Source organism: Benincasa hispida, chromosome 6 (assembly GCF_009727055.1).
Source record: "Benincasa hispida cultivar B227 chromosome 6, ASM972705v1, whole genome shotgun sequence".
NCBI lineage: Eukaryota > Viridiplantae > Streptophyta > Magnoliopsida > Cucurbitales > Cucurbitaceae > Benincasa > Benincasa hispida.
Genome location: NC_052354.1, coordinates 5192645 through 5203024, shown reverse-complemented (window position 1 = coordinate 5203024; position 10380 = coordinate 5192645). Strand labels below are relative to the sequence as shown.

The following is a 10380-nucleotide window of genomic DNA, read 5'->3' as shown; positions in this document are numbered from 1 at the left end:
CCATCACAACTAAAGTAGTCCTACTTGGCTCCATCTTCTCTTCCGTGATTGTCTTTCCACTTCGCAAAGTCACGACTTGACATTGCTCCTATTCTGTGTTCCCTGGGTTGCGAGGGAGCTCAGTTGAACTCGGCAATGCCCCTTGCGGTCTATTTTTCAGTTCACCCGCAATCTGTCCTATTTGGATTTCAAGATTGCGGATTGAGGTTGCCTGATTCTGGAGCACCGCCTCATTCTTTTCTATGTACTACTTTAATAGGCTCATAATTCATAGTTCCAGATCAAGAGCATAGAGTTTGCAAGCTTAATAGGTCTATTTATGTGCTGAAACAAGTATCTAAATCTTGGAACATCAGATTTGACATTGCAGTCAAATCGTTTGGCTTTGATCAAAACGTTGATGAGCCTTGTGTCTACAAGAAAATCATCAACAACTTAGTAGCTTTCTTGATATTGTATGTGAATGATATTCTACTAATTGGGAATGATGTAGAGTATCTGACTGACATTAAGAAATGGCTAGCTATTCAAATCCAAATGAAAGATTTGGGTGAGGCACGGTATGTTCTAGGGATCCAGATCATTCGGGATCGTAAGAACAAATGGATAGCCTTGTCTCAGGCATCGTACACCAATAAAATGTTGATCGTAAGAACAAATGGTTTATAGGATGCAAGATTCCAAGAGAGGTTTATTATCCTTCAGGCATAGAATCGTTTTGCCTAAGGATCAATGTCCTAAGAAACCTCAAGGAATTGAGGAGATAAGACGGATTCCCTATGCTTCAGCTGTAGGAAGCATAATGTATGCAATGTTGTGTACCAGACCCGACATTTGCTATGTAGTGGGGATTATAAGTCAGTATCAGTTCAATCTAGGATTTAATCACTGGACGGCGGTCAAGACGATCCTCAAGTATCTTCGGAGAACGAGGGACTACATACTCTTGTATGAAGATAAGGATCTAATCCTTACAGGATACATGGACTCTGCTTTTAGACCAATAGAGATTCTTGCAAATCAACATCGGGGTCAGTGTTTACTTTGAATGGAGAGCTGTAGTGTGGTGAAGTATCAAGCAAGGATGCATCGCGGACTTCACTATGGAAGCCGAATACGTAGCCGCTTGTGAAGCAGCTAAAAAAGCTGTTTGGCTGAGGAAATTCCTTTTCGATTTGGAATTTGTTCCAAATATGGATTTGCCTATAACACTTTATTGTGATAACAGCGAAGCTGTGGTAAATTCAAAGGAGCCTCGGAGTCATCGTTGGGGTAAGCATATAGAGCGGAAATACCACTTGATCAAGGAGATTGTGCATCGCAGTGAAGTGATAGTCACGAAGATCACGTCGGAGCACAATGTTGTCGATCCCTTTACAAAGTCTCTCACGGCTAAAGTGTTTAAAGGTCACCTGGAGAGTCTAGGTCTGCGGGACATGCAACATCTTGTCTAGGGCAAGTGGGAGATGATACTAGGGTATGCCCTAGTTTATTGTATATTGTACATGTTTTATATTGTATTGTACATTATTCTCCCGAGGCATTAGGACAAGTGGGAGATTGTTGGGATTGGTGTCCTAATTCTCCTGGAGTCTCGTTGTTTGTAATGATACACATTGTTTTATGAATAAAATAATTGTTATTTCATTCTGGCATTTATTCATATCCAATAAACAAAGCTCCATGGTTATCTTATATAAACTTAAGCATGTATATGTGATATACAAGTGGATCATGCCTTAAGTGATAACCTAAATAGGACTGTAGTATAAGGATTAAGGTAGGATACCTGATCCTGGTGATACTACGAATACCACACGCTTTGTAAAGGTTTGTAATGTTGTAAACTAATAAAGATGGTAGATCCTGACCATTCATGTGGAGACATGCGAGCAGGGGTGTCCTATACAAAGAGTTTGTATAAGACCGGACTACAAGATGACTTGACTCTATAAATAAAGCTGTTGATATTAGAGACTTACATCTCACTTAAACGACCATAGGTGACATGACCTCAATCTTGAGTGTTTTGGGAACTTCTGCCTTTGAGGGCGGTTCTTTGATTAGTATGGGTGAGAGTGGCCAGATTTCCAACTCATCATGCCTACCTTTTTGGGGACTTGTTTAATTTAGGAGCTGGGAACTCAATATATAAGATAGAATTCACTCTTTACCCGAAGCAGGGGTAAGTAGAGAGATTGCTCCCTTACAGGCTGATTATGGGGCTTGAACATCGTGGCCACAACTTATCTTTGGAAGAGAGGACTCAGTCATAGTAGGACTATGATTTATGTTCATTAGAGGGATCAATGGTACTTAAGGAGTTAGATGTAACTACAGGGGCATAACGATTATTCGCAGAGCTGTACTTACGAGCGATCTGTGAAGGGTTGTCGCACTATTGATTGGTTAAGATGGACACATAATATATATGTGGTAAGAAGAGTTTAGCTATTGATCTTTAGTGGAGTGCCTGGCAGTTAACGGATGGTGGATCTCGTGACTAAAGAGTTTAGTCAGTTATTCACATACCGTTGGAGCTTCGAGCTACAGGTCCATAAGGTCCCCTTGGTAGCTTAATGGATTCAAATTGAGGATCAGTTCTTGGTGTTGATTTGAAATGTTCAAATTGACAAGAGGTATTTCGATTGTATATGATATGATTGGTATGGTGTATGAGATACATCTAGTGGAAGATTAATGTAAATGAGATTTACATTAAGTGCCATGAAATAGAAAATGAGCTATGGTTTATATGTTTCATGAGATGAAATATTAAAACTATAGGTTATAAATATAGTATGATGAGTTAGTTATCATTTATATTTATAATAATATTAATTATTGGATAATTATCTCTTTTTCTCCAATAACCAATTGAGTGGAAGGTTATTGATAGTTTCATGGTAACCGTGAAATAAAAGGAAAAATATTTTCCTAATTTTAGAAAGGTAAGAAAAAGAAAATTGTGAATTTTGAGATTTCCAATTTCGGAAAAATTCTCACTAAAGTTGTCAAGTAATGAGATTTACTAAGCAACAGCTTGAAGTGAGCTAAACGATCATGGAGTGTTCTTAGGCGATAGACACTCAACTAAGCTATGAGCTAAACGATCGCATAACTTTTGCTAGACGATCGCTTAGCTTTTCCTAAACGATTGGGCATCGGCCTATACGATAGGTTCTTCCATCTCTCACTTGCTCAATCGTTTACACGATTATGTTTCCTCCTACTTTCTTTCTCAAACCAAGTCTACACAGAGCCTACCCTCTGGATTTTCACACTGAGAATACCAAGGTAGCCTTTTTGGTGGTGTCTTATTCAACTTGACACTGTTGAGGTTTTGTGGAGGTCGTGCGTTTTGTTTGGAGTGTTCTTGACCAAGGAAATCGTTTAGTTCGAGTGCTCGGTTTTCGTGTGGTGTAGCAATCGTGTTGGACGAGCATTTGTGTGTAGTTATGTTGTTGTGATCGAGCATTCATAATCAAGGAGCTTTGTGATGAGTCGACTAAAGTGTGTTACTCTTGTCCTTGATCAGTTGTATATCATGCTGTAATTTCTGTATTTAATGCATAACCATTTGTTTCCGTTTGTGATTGTAATTGTAAAGTTCATATACAATTGTAATTTGGAATGATTTTTCCACTGCTCATGGAAATCCTCATGTTCGATTTTCTTCACCCCCGTCCTGGGTTCTCACCCTAGGAATATTAAGGTTTCCCTATAGTAATGTATGGGTTTTTGTTCGAGATTAATTTTGAAAAAGGTCTTCAAAAGGTTCGTGACTGTTCGAGGAAAATTCGTGAAGAAAATGTTCTTCAAAGGTAATATTTCCTGAACTCTTTTCTTGTAATAACATATTGTAATTTAATTTAAATGCATATCTATTTGTATGTTTACTGTAAACTTTGTATTCAATAATTAATGGAATTTGATCGGTTCGCTTCCGTTGAAGGTTCTTCTAAGTCGAGTTCCTTCAAATATGGCCATGTACACTAAGAAGTATAAGTTCTAATAATATGTGCATCGCATGAACGCATGATTTATATATTCAGTTAGGAATTGTTTGCGAACATTATTCTCAACCCTGTCATCATATATACTATTTCACTCAAAGTATAACCCCCCTCCTCCTATCGTACATAACTTAGTGTTTAAGTTTTACCAAAAGAAAAAATCAATCTTATTTATAATTAATTGCGTCAAGATCAAGGCATTAGACTTCACTGCATACTTGTAAAGCAATCTCTCAGTTCGACCCTGGACTCACCAAGACTCTAGTTGAATTTGCACTTGGGTTCAATTAGATAAAATAGTGTGTTATAACATCACAATTAATACTCATTTCATCACATGTTATGATCGCATCAGAAAGAAATTGACAAGATATTTGGAGATTAGATTGAATTGTATAATTTGTTGCTTAGGTGGATGAATATCTTACAAATCACAAACCACGGTAATAATTATCCATTGGTGACTAAATGAGGTGGATTGTGATGATAGAATTGTCATGTTCAAGAGCATGTTTTGGTCATTCAGACATGTTATTAAGGGTTTCAAGCATTGCAGATTGCTACTTCAAATTGATGGAACCCATTTGTATAAAAAGTATGAAGGAACATTGTTGATAGCTACCTCAGTCGATGCAAATGGATACGTTTATCTAGTTGCATACGCCATTATACCGGTGGAAAACACTGATTCATGGGGCTGGTTTTTGAAAAATTCATGGGATCATGTGGTGCATGGAAGGGAGAGAGTGTGTCTAATTTCAGATAGACATAAAGGCATTATATCTATAGTGCGAACCCTAGCAGCGGCTAGATAGGTGTACACCTAGGTTCTACTTATGATACGTGACGAGTAATTTTAACGACAAATATAAGAATAATATGTTGAAGAGCTTAGTGTATAGTGCATGGTCAAAATTTCAAGTTCGAAAGTTTAATGACTGTTCGGTCGAACTTCAAACAGCAAACCCTAATTGTTTATGGTTTTTTGCTTCCATAGATCCTAAATAGTGGATGCAGTCACATGATGGTGGTCATCATTATGGATAGCTAACCACAAATATGGCTGAAAGTACGAATGTTGTTCTGAAACGAGCCAGGAAGTTATCCATTACTGCACTAGTCCAAGCAATATTCTATAGAACTATCGCCTATTTCGCTGCTCGTCGTGTAGATATAGAGACTGCTCTTGAATTTGGAAAGTGTTTCACATGGTAAATTATTCCCATGTTAGTTATCCCTCATGTTCGTACTAACTATGAAATATTCTAATTAATTGTCGTATATGTCAAAGGTATGCAGTTAAGAAATTAACATGTCGGAAAGGACGTGCAACTAAACATGTCGTTAATATATTTGACCATAGGACAGGTCACCACCCCAATCAACGCATTAACACTAAAAGGTGGAACCACATATCTAATAAAGTTAAATGAAAGAACATGCACATGCAATAAGTGGCAGAGTTATGGAATCCCATGTTCCCATGTCATAGCTATGTGTAAGACCATGGGTTAACAACTTGTACTGCGTTGAGGATTATTACAAAATTTCCACTTAATTCACCTCCATTCGAGCCCATCCCCGATAAAAAATGTTGGTCTGATCCTAACTTCCCCATTATTTATCTCGATGAATTACGAGTTAGAAACGTTGGCAGATCGTGTACTACTCGCATGCAAAACGAGATGGATTGGAGGGAACGTTACAAGATACGTTGCACAATTTGTAGATGAGAACATAATAGACAGAATTGTCCCAATCAAGCACGCGATGCGACTTAGTTATTGGATTTGGATTTTTTTTTTTTATTATTTCTTGGTTTTTTCGTGTAACCTTTTTTAACTATTCATAAAGAATGGTGTATTTATAGTTAACTGTAAACAACGAAGGGTGTATTTATCGTTAACTGTTCACGATGAAGGGTATATTCCTCAACTAATTGATCATACTAATTGTAATTTTATATATTATTTGTCCTTTTCAATTGTAATCATATTGATTTATAGTAAATATTTAAGTTAAATTTAATCTTTTTTTTATGGGATCAGATGGACGATGATGTTAGCACAATGCCATACGACGACTTACTTACCATGCCGCCATCGATCTGAAGTTTTTAGGAAGATAAGTATATTGATACGAGAGGTTGTTATTCAGGGGTAGGAAAACCCAGACCCTCGTATCTTGAATTATTTACGAGGCACAGAATTCTATGGAGTCTCATGTCACTATAATAAATACAATTTTTAATAGCCTTTGAGGATAGTCTTTTTTTTAAATAAGGCTATTGAAAAATGAAAAGAAGATAGGGAACAAAAATTAGTTTGGTTGCCCAAAAAAAAATTTGAATAAAATCTTTCCAAAATTAGTTTGGCTGCCCAGGATTAGATCACCCAAATCGTTCCTTCCTCTTTCACAGACTTCATTCACAAATCGCTCTCTTCCCCTTCTTCTTTATACAAATCACTCTCTTTCCCTCCATAGACTTCCTTTGATCATTCCAACATCTCCATAGGCGTCGTTCGAGCATCTTCTTATGCATTAATTACATCATTTCTCCATAGTCATTCCTTATAGTATCTCCTTGTCCTTAGACATTTGAGCAACAATCCATCTCCAACTTCTCCTCCATTGTTACTCACTTGGCAAATTTCTTACTCCTTCATAAATCTCCCTTGTTTTGAATGATTTTAGTCAGTCGACACTTAAACGCTTTTGCTTTTTTAGCTAGGGCTTTGTTTTTGCCAACATTGCCTTCTAGGATTTTTTTATCTCTTCTTTTCTCCATGCTTTTCCATTTGAAAGTAATCATGCATTTGGATTCCATAAATCAATAATTAGTGAATTCGTCAGAAAAAAGGTCGAGAGATTGCACCAAAGACATCAAGAGAGGAAGAGAGGTAATTTGAATTGTTGGAATGGATTTGGAGGAAGAATTTCTGCAAATCAATTTACACAAAGATTCTCACTTCTCTATGAATCTGAATCGGAAAGGGTTTTTCTTTTTCCAAAAAATTCTTAAAGGCCTGAAAATAAGGTATCTCAATGTCTTTCTGCGTGCATGTATATAATTAATTACACCATTAACTTTGAGGGTTGTGTTTGAAAAGCTTTGATTTCTACTAGTGTATCTCTTTTGTTTGAAGTTCGGACTTATAATTTAAACTAGTTTGTTTACTAACATAAAGTATTTAGTATAAACATAAAGATGCAAAAGAAAGGGGGTGAAATTTCAAGTTTAGTTATTGAAGTTTTGTGGTTGTGTTCTAAATCTCCTTCTCTTGGGCCACTCCTTCAATGACCAAAAGTAGATTATCGTGCAAACTTGGTTCTTGCATTTTCAACTTTTTGTGCTTGGTTTGAATTAGGAAGGAATTTGACACAAAGGAAAAAGTTTATCCAGTTTTTCTTTCATGGTTATGTGACTATTGTTTTCCTTGGTGTAAATTGAAGTCTCTGTTTCTTTTCCCTTGAAGTCTCCGTTTCTTTCATAGTTAGGCAACAAAGCATATCTATCTAACTATACTTGCCTGTGCAATTTGGTTCCTATTGAAAAGAAAAAAGATATACAGAAGGACTTTACCATCAATGCCAAAGAGAAATGTAGAACCTTATAAGGGACCACGCATCACTCGAAGTTCTCATGAGCCCTTTAAAGATTTTATTGTTCCTCTGCCATTGGTCTCACATAATATTTGAGCATTTGAAATCTCTGGTAATTAAAAATGAGTGTATGAATTAAAGTTGGTAAGAATTGGTCTTATGGAAAGAAAAATGACAATTATGTCTAGTATTGTTTCCCTCAAGTTTCAATTGTTGTAGAACCTAATAGCATTTTCCTTCTTGTCTCAGTGCACATTTGGAGAAAAATCCTTATCCAAATTAGAAACTTCTTATTGCATTATTAATATCTGCACCTTTTTTGTTCTTGACTAATTACTCCATATAGGTAATTTGATAAAGTCTTTGTCTTGCAAATGATGGAGCTTTATATTTCGAGGAAAAATTTGTTGATGCATACGAACATCATGGGCCTCTTGCAACCACATCTTCAGTCGTTCGAGGGTTGATAGCATTTACTGGCGTTACTTCTGGAAGCTTAAATGTGAGTGAAGACATAAATTAGCATTTTAGTTCCTTAATTTATCATATATCAATTTGGTTTTCATCTAAAGCTTCCTAGGGATACAATTTTTGGTCTGGCAAAATTCTTCCTTGGCATTGGAATTCCTGATGATGCGAAAGACTTATTCAACCAAATAGATTCCTTGGCTTGCTTAGAAGCAAATAGGTAATTATTTTATTGTTAGTGATAGGGACGGTTGGACTCGGTTGGTCAGTAGATTTCAACATTATGATAATAATCTTTTATCACGAACTTAAGACTTGGAGTTCTTTATGGAACATTCTTTTTAATAATTTTTGCTTTTCTTGAATCATATTGTTGCTCTGAGGGTCGATTGCACTATTGGGCAAATGATTGGTGTAACTTTTGGATGGTTAGACTTAGGGATCTGATTGTTTTTTAGAGTTTTCAGGAAAGGCTAGGACTTTCAAGACCTATTAGTTTACTCCAAGATAAAATTTATTTTAGCTATTCTTTTTTGTCTATCCTTTTTAAGTGGCTCACATTTAAATATTTGTTAAACATAGAAGGGGCAAATTGTTGTCTTGTAATTTCTATAACTTGATTACTTCTATTGAAGGCTTATTCCTTTTTCTGTAGTAAAAGTCTCTCATGAAATTCAATAAAAAGAAATAGCCAAATTTACTTTTTACAATAGGGTTGGGTTTTTTGTTTCGCCACTTGATGTATATTGTCTTCTTTACATGATAAAATATATTGTTTCATCATGGCTTGGATTTCTCGTTTCAATTCTCTTTTCTTGCCACAGGGTTTCTATTTCGTTGATTTTATCTCTTCCAACAACTGTTCTTTTGTTGACAAAGGAAGACCAAGTGAAGGTGAAGGAAATCTAAATATAGATATCCAGTGAGCGGAAGCGGATCATTCCAAATCCCGTTGAGAAAGAACACAAATAGTTACAGTCTAAATGGAAACGATTATGCATAAATAGAAAATTGCTTCTTTAAAAGACTGAACATGGGATAGAGTATGCAAACCTTTGAAGAACTCTTCAAGTATCCCTCGATCATTCAGCAACTCGTTCAACAGCACGAACTCGAATGCAATGATCAGAACTCGATCTCAACGAACGTCTGAATGAACCTCGATCCCAATCGAGTCCAACTCGATCCTTGAACAGAATTAGAATATCACCACAATGGTTGCCTTGGTATTCTCGATGTGAGAATCCAGAAGTTGTGGGCTATGTATGATTTTGGATTGAGGAAAGCAGGAGATAGATGATCGAGTAAGTGGGAGATGAAGTCTATAGTATAAACTAGATACTTTATCGTTTAGAAAGACGAAGCCTATCATATAGACTTTAATACTCGATTGTGTAGCAACGAGTGAACGAGTAACTATCGTATAGTTAACTCGTAGCTCGATCATGTATGCTCTCTATGTTATCGATTAGTAAAACACTTTTACTTGATAGCCTTTTTGTGAGATTATTTTGAATGAATTATCAACTAACTGATTTGGAAAACAATTTTCTTTTTTATCTCACAGTTACCATAAAACTTCCAATAACCTCCCACTCAATTAGGTTATTAGAGAAAATGAATAATTAATTATCATATAATTAATATGTTATAAATAAATATAATAACCAACTTATCATATTATATTTATAACCTATAATTTTGATATTTCATCATATGAAACATATAAATCATAATTCTTTTTCTGTTTTATGGTATTTAATATAAATCATATTTATATTAATTCTTCCAACGATAATGTATCAAATACATCATATCAATTATATCACATATAATTGAATTTCCTCTTGTTAATTTGAACATTTCAAATTATCCCAAAATGAGCTCACTGAGCTACCAAGGGGACCGACGTTGCACTCTTTGCACTACAGATATATTTTTGTGTTCATATGACCAATCAACGACCAATCAACAGTGTGATGACCCTTCACAAATCGTTTGTAAGTACAACTGGGCTAATTCATCGTTTTGCCCCGTGTAGTTACATCTAACTCTTTAAGTACCATTGATTCCTCTAATGAACAATAAGTCATATCTAACTCCTTAAGTACCATTGATTCCTCTAATGAACAATAAGTCATAGTCTATGACTAAGTTCTCTTACCCCTACTTTAGGGAAGGAGTGAATTTTGTCTTGTGTAACTGAGTTCCCAACTCTCCAATTAGACGAATCCCCAAAATGGTAGGCTTGTTGAGTTGGCAATCTGGCCACTCTCACCTATATAAATCAAAG

General features: G+C 35.8%; 1 long non-coding RNA gene across 2 annotated transcripts; it reads left to right on the top strand.

Annotated features, from left to right (window-relative positions):
- Positions 1-6370: 6370 nt before the first annotated feature.
- LOC120080210 lies at positions 6371-9585 on the top strand. 2 transcript variants are annotated; one of them, XR_005482440.1, is made up of 4 exons: positions 6372-7053; positions 7966-8121; positions 8192-8307; positions 8912-9585. It is a non-coding gene; the product is annotated as an uncharacterized LOC120080210 (long non-coding RNA). The 2 variants fall into 2 exon arrangements; XR_005482439.1 differs by having other exon boundaries at positions 6371-7053; positions 7966-8307.
- The last annotated feature ends 795 nt before the right edge of the window (positions 9586-10380 follow it).